The 14,161-nt window shown below is 26.7% G+C and overlaps 1 pseudogene; it reads left to right on the top strand.

The window, feature by feature from the left end:
• Positions 1-59: 59 nt before the first annotated feature.
• Positions 60-8,845, top strand: LOC100812090 (vicianin hydrolase-like; annotated as a pseudogene).
• The last annotated feature ends 5,316 nt before the right edge of the window (positions 8,846-14,161 follow it).

Raw genomic sequence — 14,161 nt, forward strand, 5'->3', positions numbered from 1 at the left:
ATCGTGTTCAAGTTTATGAAGAAAATATATAAAGATATTTTTCTTTCCATTGCGATGGCATGTATAATTTTGTTTGCTCGTTCTGCATCATTCCAATATTAGCACTAGCTTATGCTATGAGCATAAGAGAAGGTGCATTAGAAGATGTCAGGTCACTTCCTACGTTTAGGTTTAGTCAGTCAAATTCACTGGTGATGGTTGATGACAACAAGAAGCAACTTGTTAAAGGAAGAATAGATTCAGGCAATGGAAGTCATATGATTGAACTTCTCTCCAACCAGATGATTCTATGAGTGCTGAGTGCTGAGTGCTGACTGCATCTCCTATTTAATAAATAATTTTGTAAGAACAAAAAGTAAAAAAAAAAAGGTTAAATTATAAGAATTAAAAAGATATTTAAATCTAAGTGATATAATATATTTGCTTTATGAGATTTGAATGAGTTTTTTTTTTAAAACGTTAGCCTTTGCAACGTTAACAATTTGGTTTTAATGTTTTTTAAAAACCATGTGCAGATATATAAGACTTTATAGAAAATGTGAGACCAGAACGTGAAAAGGTAGTTGAAAAAAATTAAATTTGCGAGCAATTTGAGCAATGTGGGGGCGTTAGTTTGTGGGTCTCTCTTATGTGCAGAGAGAGGGTTCTGACTATGTTGGAGGACTCTTTTATCCCGGAGAAAATGACTTTAGGCCGGACTGCAAAATATCTCAGAAAATAACTATATAGATGTTTTGAAAAATACTTGATATGAAATAATAACAAATTAAAAAAATTTAAGTTCCTCTATTTTTTGCAATTAATAATTTTAGTTTCTCAATTTTAAAATTAAGATTTTTAATTTTTTAATTTTCAGTGATTTTAGTCCATCCAAATTTTATACAACACCCCTGGAAAGCGATCTCCAATATTAGAATGGCTATGAACATTATTCTTGTGGGTTTCTCAAATCTCAAATTTTAGATAGCTTTTGAATATTTTAATGGATGCTAATGATTGGGAAGTTGGGTAGTTTTTCCTTGTGGTTGATCTTTTTTTAAAATACCATTGTTGAAATTCTTTCAAACCTCATTCCTTTCTTACTTGCAGTAGTAGGAAAAATGAACTACTATATTAAGATTATTTCACTTTAAAGCCTTTGCCGGAGAAACTCAATTGAAGATCTGCAAGTGGCAGAGCGGTGCTGAGGTTGGGTTTCAGGAATTGAATATCTTTTACTAAATATATATAATGTATAATAAATCATATTATTTATTTAATATTTAAAATAAAATAAAAACTAAAATTTTGCCCGTCAACGTTAATAAATTGATAGAAAACCTTTAGAATGTGAATTGGAAACTAAAATTACTTATTTAAATAAATTGAGGGATTTAATGTATTAATTTTAAAATTAAGGGACTAAAATTATTAATTATAAAAAAATAAAGGCCAATAAAATTGTATTTTAACTTAATTTATTAAAAATTTAAAATAAAATTTACTAATTTATCATAAATAAACAATCATCAAAGATAAAAAAAAAACTTTTACTTTATTAAAAACTCAATAAAAAAATATTTACTAAAAACCCAAAATAAAATTTACTGATTTAAGAACCTAAAAGATATTTTAGACTTTGTAAAATTGCGAATGTAGTCTTATTTATTTATCTGTTAAAAGACGTTGATTAGTGAAGAGTGTACGTGATTGTGGGACGCAGCAGTCACATTCACAGTACAAGGGCAGTTGAGTAGGCCATCCCTTATTATTGTCTCCGAAGCATCATGCTTCTCAAATCTCAATCAGGACAATCCAATTGGGATCGTTATATATGTCATGTGATGAAGAGTTGTTTTCTTATTATTATTATTATTGTAAGTCATGAAGAGTTAGATTTTTAAAATGTTGTTAAAAATATTATTTTTTAAATAAATTTTTGGTAAATAAAATTCTCACAGAATAGTTAATTTAGTTCCTCAAAATATCTACACCAAAAATAAAAAAAACTTACATCACAAAAAGTTCCTAAAAATACTATTGTCATTTCAAGTTACTCCCTGAATTCATAGAACAAGGAGTGGTAAGAATACATATTGTCATTTAATAAATTCCTTCAACCATTCTGTAAAAAATAAAAAAAACCTTTAATCACACCCTTTTTAATTTGGTTAAATTGTTTTTATTGAAAACTATAAAATTAGAATAAAAAATTATTAAATATAATATAAAATTTATTATTTTTAATAAATTTTAATCAATAAAAAAATATTCAGAACCAACGAGTCTTGTCCCTCCTTCAATATGGTAAGAGGAAAGGCTTACAGTCGCGTAAATTATGTCCACATACAATAATTTGATAAAAAAAAAAACCGGAAAACTAATAATTAATTAATATATTCATATTTTAATATGTATGTATATAATAATATCTACTATTATTTATAATTTATGGATGAGGTTATTCTTTATACTCTTCAAAATGAGTTACTTATTTTAGAAGAGACAGATCCTATCAATATAAAAACAAATCATACAAAAATATCTAATTCGTATATTTTTTTCTTCTAATATTCAATTATATATTTATAATTTAATCAAAATGTCTTAATAATATAAAAATATTTTGCGTAGTTTAAATAGCATCATTGAATCATAAATTGTTATGTAGAGTAAAATAATTGATTTTTTGTAATTTTAAAAATCATATTTAAAGTATTTTCTAATTTATTAACATTGGAAAAATCTTTAGATTAACAATGTATCAAAGTTAAACTTATTTATTACAGTATATCTTAATATAATTCCAATAATATTCTAATATAATTCACTTAAAAATAATAATTAATAATTTAATTAGTTAGAATACATTGACATTATTAAGGGTTTTTTACACAATGGTATATATATATATATATATATATATATATATATATATATATATATATGTATATATATATATATATATAATAATTAATAAAATCATTGAATTTTGTAATAATTACATTATTTAGAGTGATTTGTGGTATCTTGAAAGTGTAAAATCTTCACTTAATTTACATGACTATATCAAAATTAAGAAAAACTTAGTTATATATGTGATAATAATTTTACATGGAAAGAGGACAAGAGGAATGGTGCCGGTGCCGGTGCCGGTGCCGGTAAGGGAGAACTCGGAGAAAAAGGGATTTGGATTTCAAGTTTTCACATATCTCACTCACTCACCATTCTCGTACATCTTGCTCGTCTTTGGGCAACAATAGCACCCTAGTGGATGTTGCGAATAGAGGGGAGGGACATGTTTGGCTTTACAATAAAAAAAAATACATTAGTTAATGGTATTAATTAAGGCAAGGAGACCAAAGTAATATATAAAAATAAAATAAAATGAAATGCATGTGTAATTAAAGTAAATTTGAATAAAATTACTGTAATTTGCACTATCTTTCACAATATGGGGACGTGCAATATAATAATAATAATAATAATAATAATAATAAAATTAAAAGATTGTGTGATGTACCTATCACATCATTTTTATTTCATTTGGAAGCAGATTTATAGTTTATTGCAGGTGACCACAGTTATGCCATAAGGTTCAGCGATGCATTATTGGCATTTTGGCAGCATTATTGTGGGCAGCAGTCACTTGGTAGTTGGTGCATTTGGAACGCTAGAAAATTAGTGTGTCTTAAAAAAAATGCTTCCTCTGATTCTGAAATTCGATCTCATGCAGAATAGTTCCTTCACTGCATGGTTTCCTCTTATTATATATATATATATATATATATATATATATATATATATATATATATATATATATATATATATTGGAATAGTTCACACCAATAAAATTATAAAAATTTACATCTTTACTTTTGTGTGGTTGAGGACTTACCCTCCTTACATACAATAGTTCATTTTCTCCATTTTAATTTCTTTATTTCTTTTCTTTTTATGTGGAATGAGCAGACAAGATTTGGGATCACAGCTCCGGGGAAATATCGAATAATTTTTTTCATCGATAGGTACACTTAAATGGTAAATTTGACCAACATTGATCATCTCAATGCATGCAATTAATCCTGTAAAAAATAATTTATATATATATATATATCAACTTAGAGGATTAAACTAACAAGAGAATTTCGCAGAGTGACATAAAAATAGTGAAAGAAATTGGGCTGGATTCCTTTAGATTCTCCATCTCATGGAGCCGCATATTACCAAGTAAGATATATTCCTAATAAGTTGAAGCTTACATTCAGTTTCATATTAAATTCTCAGGATTACAGATAGATATTTAGCTTCTAATTAAAAAGTATTTTTTATAAATATTTTATTTATTTTTAATCCACACATTATAATATAACATGATTTTACCTAGACTCTAATTTGTACAGGTAAAAGAAAAGAAAAAACTTGTCATGCTGCATCATAATGTGGAAACTAGAAAGTGATTTCATAATATCGAATTATTCCCTGCAGAGGGCAAAGGAGCCGTTAATCCCTTGGGGGGGTTAAATTCTACAACAATCTCATCAATGAGATCCTGGAAAATGATCAATTTCTTCGTATACTCGATTTTTTCTTCCATCCATTCATCAAATCCACCTTGCTAACTCGTTATTTTTTGGCAGGCTTAAAACCTTTTGTCACTATCTTCCATTGGGACTTGCCATAAGCTCTTGAAGATGAATACGGGGGATTTCGTAGTTCAAAAATAGTGTAAGTTTACTAAATTTGCAAATGAAAAATACCAGTATCATATTCTTCACCATACTCTTTTGAATGTATTTCTTATTATTCCTAAAAATGCATTAGAATTCACAAAATTGAGTTGAACTTAGTTCTAATAATCATGATCTTATAATTTTCAATAAATTTTAATTAATAATAAAAAATGTCTTATAAAATATGTTGCTAGAACTCATCTTTGTAAATAATGCATAATATCCTATTTTTTTGTTCTCAATAAAAAGAAGAGAGTCAATTATATTTTTTTTATCCACAAAAATTGAACACAATATCAAACGTTTATAGCATGGGTACATTCTGTTTAACCAAGTAAGTTTGACTGTAACTATGTTTTCTTTTAATGATGGTTAGGGTGGATTTTCATAATTATGCTGACTTTTGCTTCAAGACATTTGGGGATCGAGTCAAACATAGGGTGACTTTGAATGAGCCAGGATCATTTGCCCTTGCTGGCTACAATGCTGCTACTTTGCACCAGGTAGATTCTAAATATGCCGGAAATTGCACTGTTGGTGACTCAGCCACTGAACCCTACATTATCTCCCATAATTTAATACTTGCACATGGAACGGCTGCTACATTGTACAAGAAGAAATACCAGGTTAGCTTTAAACACAAACATCTTTTTGGCAATAAAAAAAATTCAATCTAAGAACTTGTGTATACTACCTAAACCTTTTATCACTAGCTAGGCCGATTTTAATGGGTTGCTTCAAACAAAAACATCGTCATATCAATATTTGGAAGAACATAAATGAAGCCTGCTTTTTACGGTGGATAAAAAAAAAGTAGTCATGTGTACGTTACTTATTGAATAGTCTCCTTTTTGCGTGTAATTAATATTGCTTTTTAGGAGGAGTGAAAGAGGAGAGAGAGGCTTAGTATTCAGCGTGGAGAGAAAATAAAAAAGTCATGTACATTACTTATATTGAATAGTCTCTTTTTTATTATACTAGAGTAGCTCCCGTGCATTTGCAATGCACGGTGCACAAAGCATAAAAGCAACTTACATCAATAAAAAAGCAAATGCAAAGCGAAATTGATACGTGAAAGTTAAAAATGGAACCCGGACGATTTTAATATAACTATTGATAATAATGATCATATTGAGATTAGAACTTATGATCTCATTCATGTTATATATCCAAAGCTTTCACTATTAGGTAACTAGTGGTTCACTTATTGAATATCTTGTATTTTTAAGACATTTTTGTTATTGGTTTGACACATTACTGTAGGTATGCTACTGAAGCCAATCCATTGTTCACATTAAAATTATTAGATATCTATCGAAATTTAACAAAGCTGGCTACCCATATTAATTCTATAATCTATACACATTTGAATGAACTATTTGATGATAGTTTTAAAAATCCGATATATCATTGATATAGTCGAGTCACTATAGGTTGATGGGTCATTGATTGAATTAATTAGTTAATAGTTAAACTGTACAAACAAGTATAAATAACATAAAATATAAGTATATATTTATTAATTGTATCAAAAGTTTAATAATATTCACTAAACAAATTTTAGGTACTTGATTCAATTTTTATGTACCATTTTTTTAATCAAAATTTTGCATTCTTTTAAAAAGATAATTATTTTTTGTTCAAACGATTCAATCAAACTAATTTACTAATTTAACCAGAATAGGTCACTTGTTTAACCAAACCTTCCCATCAAGTGCATAACCAATCTGATGAGTAATCCAGTCGGATAATTAGTCCAAGTTTTAAAATTGTGACTTGATCACTCTATCTTTCTTTTCTCATGTAAAAAAAAAGTGAAAAAGCAATACAAATGTACCTAATGTCTTGTATAGCTATGTAATTGGAAAATTGTGTTCTGTATGATAGATATTTTATTCAAAAAGAACTAATTCATAATCAGAGTTATTGAACAGATTCAATTTTTCAGGTATGCTCATCCAATTACATATGGTCACTATCCCCAGAGTTTGAGATCTTTAGTGGGTTCTAGACTCCCCAAATTCACAAAAGCAGAATCAGCAAGTCTGAAAGGTTCTCATGATTTTCTTGGTGTGAATTATTACAGCACACATTCTGCAGAATATGCTGCACCAGTCAGCACCAATAGGACCTTCTACACAGGTATGCTAGCCTCTATCACTAGCATGTACATATGGCACAACTGTATAAAATCATTATGCATTTTGTTTCACAATGATCATAACCAACACAAGCAACAAATTTTCCATTGACAGCGGAAAGGAATGGTGTAGCTGTTGGGACCCGGGTAAAATCAATTTCCTGTTAGACTTTTAAACTAAGGCTATGTTTCCCTTCATATTTTAATATTTTTAAATTTTTTTTATTAGTTAAAAATTTGGTCCGATAAATAAGTTTTTTTAAGTAGTTTATAACATTTTTTTGAAATGTTATTTGTATTTTTTAAAATGTTAGGTTCTAATTTTAGTTTTTTTTTATATTTTCTTCCTTTTTATGTTTAATATATTTATAAAATTTTCTGATTATTCTTTTTAAATAAATCATAATTTATTATTTTTGTATCATTTTATATCTTTAATTACTTTAATAAATAATTTTATTAGACACTTCAGACATAACCTAATTTCATGTTATTTTTGGTTGGTTGATAAGCACACCATTACTTTATATATATCTTAATTTGATATCATTTTTTAAAATCGTTTGTTCTTTATCATTTTCTATCATATTACTTTTTACAATTGGGTTTGAGTGTGAAAATAAGTATAGAAAAGTATGTAAATCACACCAATGATGGTGAACATGCCTTTTTTTTAGGAATGCCGAACATGTTTTCCATTAAAACTGAATCCAGATTTTATGGTTGTGCAGACTGATTTGAATAGGCTCTTTATCCATCCGAAAGGACTTCATAATCTTACGGCATACGTAAGGGATACTTACAAGAACCCACCCATTTACATTACTGAAAATGGTAAATGCTTCACAAATTAATTTTGTTTTGATAAGTAAATATAGCATTCCTACGATCCAATCATGAAACCTCTGATTTCCTTATCATTCAGTCACTACTTAAGAAATTAATTTTTATTTTCTATTGTTCTTGTTTCTTTGTCCATCATGCCATAAGTTACCTGAAGCATATTTTCTGTAACACTACCTTAAATGCATGTGGTTGATTGTATATTAATTTGCTAGAAATTGATATTACATGTTCATAACTCTTTTTCAGGTGTTGCTGAATCAAGGAATGACTCGATACCAATCAACCAAGCCCACAAGGATAGTATCAGGATTAAATATCATGATAGTCATCTTAAAGTCCTAGCTTATTGAGTCATCAAGTGAGAGTGAATTATTATTATTATTTATAAATTTTAGGATACATTAAAAGTATAAAAAAAATTAACATAATTATTTATGTTTTCCTATAATGTTAATAATAAATACTTTCTGATTTTATTTTCTGAAACTTTTTTTTTTTACAAAGAATCAATATAAGTACAAGTCATATATATTTGGTTCATGGTGAATTATTTAGTTGTGGTGATTTTTGTTTTTTCCTTTCTCTTGCAGAGATGGTATTAATGTGAAGGGCTACTATGCATTGTCTTTTTCGGACAGCTTTGAATGGGATGCTGGTTACACAGTTCGAATTGGCCTCGTGTATGTTGATTTCAAGAACAATTTGAGAAGATATCCCAAGTACTCTAGTTTTTGGCTGAAAAAGTTTCTTCTCAAGGGACCTAGATTCATTGTTCCAAGGGGGTTCGGAAAATTAGAGAAATTGAAAAATCAGAAACTTGAGAGAAAGAGAGGCCCACCGTAATTGTTCTTCATCCATCCCCACTTACTCCCATGGAAAATGGAAGTTGTATCAAAGAATGCCTAGAAGCTTGCTCTGTCGTTAAAAGGATTGCAGGTAATTTAGAATCTTTCTAAAAAAAAATATTATCTTCTTCTATCTTCTATCTATCTATCTATATATTAAAATAACGTACAATCAAAATTTCATCAGTACCTTATTTGTGTGATTGACAGTTGTCTAATAATAATGGTTTAGATGGATCCTTTTCATCCAATTTAGTATTTTATTGTTATCTGTTACGAGCTTATGGCCCACTCTCGCTTCTAATCTAATATCCCTTCGGGGGTGTATTTATTTCGAAGGAGAGACATAATATATAAGAAAATTTTGGTATTTTGTTTTATTTGTAAGTTTCTTTAGCTTCTCATAAATTGTTGTGAGAAAATATAATGATGAAAGTCTGAATTACATTAAATAAAGTTGTTATTTTTTCATTTCTTATGGTGTTGTTGGTCTTTTTGTTTTATGATGTGTTTTTTTTATTGTTATGAATAAAGAGAGATTGTTTTTTTTCAACAGTTGATATAAAATTTGATGATATGATTTGGTGATTGACTCAAACAAATAAATTATAACTGGGATAGCAGCTAAAAGTTTATGTAGATGAAAAATTTCTTCTATCGAAAGTCTTAGTATAATATATTAGAATATATTGACTCTAATAATGATCATAGAATATTTCACATATATAAATAACGATTTGAGGGAGAGGCAAATTCACACTTAGAAAAAGATTATTGAAGTCTAAGTATGAGTTGAAATTTTAGGTGTAACAGTAATAAGAAAATTAAATACCATACAAATAAGAATACGACAAATAAACTTAAATTTTAAAAAATTTAATTAAAGTATTTAATTAGGTTTACTTATGTGTATTCTACTCCCTCCCTCCTTCCTTGTATTTTTCTTCTTCTTTCACTATTTTTTCTCCTTCTCCCTTCTTTCTTTGTTTTTATATATTTTTTCATTTTACATTCTTATTTCTTTCTTTTTTTATATTTTTCTTTTAAATTTTTGTTCCTTTTTATGAGAATAATAATTACATTGTGAATTTCAAAATTTTAAACTAAACATTAATTTAAATCTAATTAGTTGATATATTTATTACAATTACTACTTCAGCTCTATGTTTAATAATTTTATATACTAAAATTTGGTTGATTAATATTTATATAATAAACTTATTTTTTTTACTTAAATACATAATAAATATATTAAATTAATTTATTAAATATATATTTTACTAAACATTAATTAAGGTCTAATCAGTTAATGTATTTCTTCTAAAATATTATTTTGACTCTATGTTACTAAGTTCATATAATAAAATTTGATTGATTAACATTTATACAATAATGTTAAATTTTTACATGAATACAAAATAAAATATATTGAAATTAATTTAGAAAATATAATTTCATTACAAAATAATTATAAATTAATTTAATCAAATATTTTAAATAAATAAAGATAGTAAATAAATAATTAAGAGTCGGTTTGGTAAAGAAATAGAAAAAAGTGAATTTAAATAAAAATAAAATACGAAAATATAAATCTTACATTATTTTATTATTCTTTTCTAGACATTTTCTCTCCCAATAAACACACCCCAGGTCTTATATTTTGCATTTCATCTTGATTTATTATATATTTATAATTTCTCATGTTTACCAATTGTCCAATTTACCGTGTTATCTCCAAGGAGTGGCCAGGCCAATCATTATACTTTGTTGATAATGAAATTGGGATCAATGATTGTGCTAGGGCATCAATTATTGCTGCAGCGCCTCAGTCAAGTCTTTTTCCTCCTTATTCGGTACGATAAAAAAGCTTATTGGTAGGGATTACAAAGTATACTTGAATTTTCTCAATATTTTTAAAAATATCTGCAAGCCAAAATGGGTAATATATGGGGAAGGTGTATATGGATATGAGTAAATTTATGCTGAGTATGACAGGTAATATATATAATAAAAAATAATTATATTTTTTATGATTAATATTATAAGTGCTTAATTTCTATTATTATTATTATTAGAGACTAAAAATTTTAAATCGTTATGCGAGATGGTTATCAGACAAGAAAATTTTAAATTTTTAATTAAAGTTTTTGTTAAGTGATTAAAACAATAGTTTTAATCATTGTTATGTTGAACAATTATTTTTATAATTTTGTTTTTTATGACTTATAGTATGTTTTCTTAATTTTTAATATTACGTTATTCCTTAAAAAATTATTATTATGTGTGTATGTTTTTAATTTTATGTTTGGATTGTTTAAAAATAAATTTTTATTATATAATTATAGTAATTATTTTAATTAATTTTAATATAAAAATTAAAATTATTACCCACACAAATATAAACTCAAATACAAATATTATTTTTAAATCAGATACGAAAATGAATACTATATAAGATCGTATGTAGACTTTATTGATTATCATCCCATCACATTGAGTCTATGCAGCGGAACAAAATCATGCCAGCATAGAGTAAAAAGTAAGTTTAGTGAAGGTTAATTACTCACCAATTTTAATAATTATATTATTTTTAATCCATTTTTACTTCATGTGAGTTTCACATATAATGACTAAAGATTAAGAGTATGTATGAGAATTTGTTGCAAAATTATGTATGAGAAAAAGTAAATTTGCTAATGGATCAAGATCTTTGTTTCTATGTTTATTTTATTTTTATCCGTTGGACTTTTATTAAAAATGCACATTGCAATATTTTTAACATTAAGTCAAACATGTAATAAAAGATATTAAAATAATATGTATAAGGACAATAAGGAATTAAAATGATACATATGAGAACCAAAATGGATGATTTTCAAATATAAGAATTAAAAGATAAGAAATTATAAAAAGATCAAATTTACCATTTAGCCTAAAAACTGAATAAGTAATTAAATTATTTGATTATTATAAATGTTTTTTTTATCAATATTAGATTATTCAGTTTAAATTTAATTCCAATTTAAACTATTTTAATAATATAAAAATATTTTACATAACCAAAATATTTCTTGATAGTCATTTATTATAAACTGCGATTTACTTGTATGTTAAGATTATTAATTTTATAATAATTATTTTAACATTCATATTTATTATAATTTTTAATAGAATAAAATTTAAAAAAACCACGGTGATAATATATCAATTTTAAATTTATTTATTTTATCTTATTTTTTTATCTAGATTATCCAATTTACTTGAAAAATAGTTAATAATTTAATTAAAATATAGTAACAATGTTAAGGTATTTTGTGCAATAAACTAATCATAAATTTTCATTTATCGTAAAATTAATATTTTTTCTAATAACTATTTTAAAAATCATATATAAAATGATTTTTAATTTGTTAACATTATCAAATTACACTAATAATGTTTTAGAATTTAACTCGATAGTTAATCTTAACATTAATAAAGGGAAATAGACAACCATGAAATCTAGTAAAAAGATAAGTTTTGAAATTAATAGTTTAAAAATAGACACATGGATTAAAAAAAGACAACTTTAGTTCTTCTTTTTTACTGCAACAATTTTAGTTATTTTATTTCACTCGATTAACAATATTGGTTTTTTCATCTTCAATTTTTTTTACATCTTATTTCTTTTATATTGGTCCAATTGAATCATAAATCTGACCTATTCATTTAAGATAACATCAATAAATGATTTAATTAATTAAAATATAAAAAATAAATGTAAATAAATTTGAGTATTGGACTACAAATTATGAATTTTTTAAAATAGAAAAAAAATCAAATATCTCTATTTAAAAATAGGAGGACCCAAATTACGGATTTAACAAAATAAAAATATAAGATTTGTATTTAAGCCTAAAAAAATTGTAACAAAAACTAGTTCACTTTCAAATAGTTGGGAATTCATGAGGTTTTCAAATGTGTGATAAATATTTTCAATAAAACTGATTATTTTAATGGCTTTTTAAGTACTTCAAAACCTTAGAGAAGGTTGGAGTAAAGCTACAATTAATTTCAGAGGGATTGAAAAAGTTTATAGGCAAATTACTACGGTTCAATTTGGTGTTCTAATTCTTAAAAGCATTCCAATCAAGTCATTTTGTTCAAATTAAACCTTAATGGTGTTTAATAATGTATTGAAACAAGTGTCACTTTTGTACTTTTCTGGCAGTTTAAAAATTGTCAAAAGTGGTGTTTACACATAGACCAACTAAAAAGAAAAAGAAAAAAAACACCAAGGGTCAGCCCTTCAGAAACCCAAACCCTTTCACCCTAATACCCAAACTAACCCTAAACTAGATGCAACAACAACATTGTCCTTTGTCTTGACCTAAACCAAACCATTAAAGACCATTTTCTTGGAATTGCACTCTTATGGTTCAACCAAACTAGAACCTTTGTTCTCAAGATAAAAAAAACACTAAATCCTCCATCTTTACCTTCATGACATTCACGCCATCATCGACAAAATCATCTCATATATGAAACTCTTCCTCCTCCAAACGACACTGAAATCGATGGTGGTGAAGAGGCACAAGCCTTTTTGGTAATGTCGAGCGGATGGTGTAACATTCTTGATTGTTGACTTCTCGACGATACGCACTATGACACTTCATATGATGACACTTTACTCATCTCCTCGTTGGTCAAAACCTTTCAGCGGTCATAACCCTCTATAGATAGCCCTTTTTGAGACATCGACAATCTGCTTCGGCTACTTTTAGGATCAATGATTGTCTCCACAAACTAACATGAAACTTTTTAGCGTGCTTTGTACTCATTCACATGCTTGTTGAGAAACTTCTCAAAAGGTCACTCATCCCACAACTATTCCAAGTCAAACATGCATAATTGTGAAATTTTTCAGTGATAGACTACCAAAAAGTATATGCATCTTGTTGGTATATGTAGTATCGATTAATTCTTTTAAGTCATTCTCAATTGTACAATCTCATACATGCATAGTCTCCAAATCTCTCTCATTTAAGTGTGATTCGATTGGGGTGTTACATGTGGTGCACCTACACCTTGCTTTTATTGCCATCAATAAAGGTTCCATTGATTTTTGAACTTGGGTCATTTGGTATGGGTTTATCGTGTGTGTTTTGGTGGTGCTCGACTGGTGGCTGCATTTGAATCTATAAAAAATTAAGAAAAAAAACTTACTAGCAGTTTTTAAACTTTGAGAAGTGATAACTGCAAAATTTGAGTTAATTTGATATTTAATCTTGGCTAAGAATGATTACAATTTCTTCGGTTTACTGTTATTTTAAATGAAAATGAAAAAATTAATATCTTTGTAATTTTTTATCAACAGAAGTCAAAAGAAGAAGATTTCAAATGCTTTGGAGGAAAGTTGATTCAAAAAATGAAAGAAAAAACCCTGAGAGTGCGTTTGGATAGAGGATTTTAACTGAGGAAAGTAATTTATCAAAGAATTTGAATTTCTGTAATTTAGAATTCATTATTTGGATGCTTTTTATGAAGAATTTAAAATTTTGAAATTTTAAAACAGAATTTTAAACAACTAAAAATCTGGAATTTCAATTTCCTTCTAAAAGGTGAGAAATTGAAATTCT

This window comes from Glycine max, chromosome 8, assembly GCF_000004515.6.
Source record: "Glycine max cultivar Williams 82 chromosome 8, Glycine_max_v4.0, whole genome shotgun sequence".
Lineage (NCBI taxonomy): Eukaryota > Viridiplantae > Streptophyta > Magnoliopsida > Fabales > Fabaceae > Glycine > Glycine max.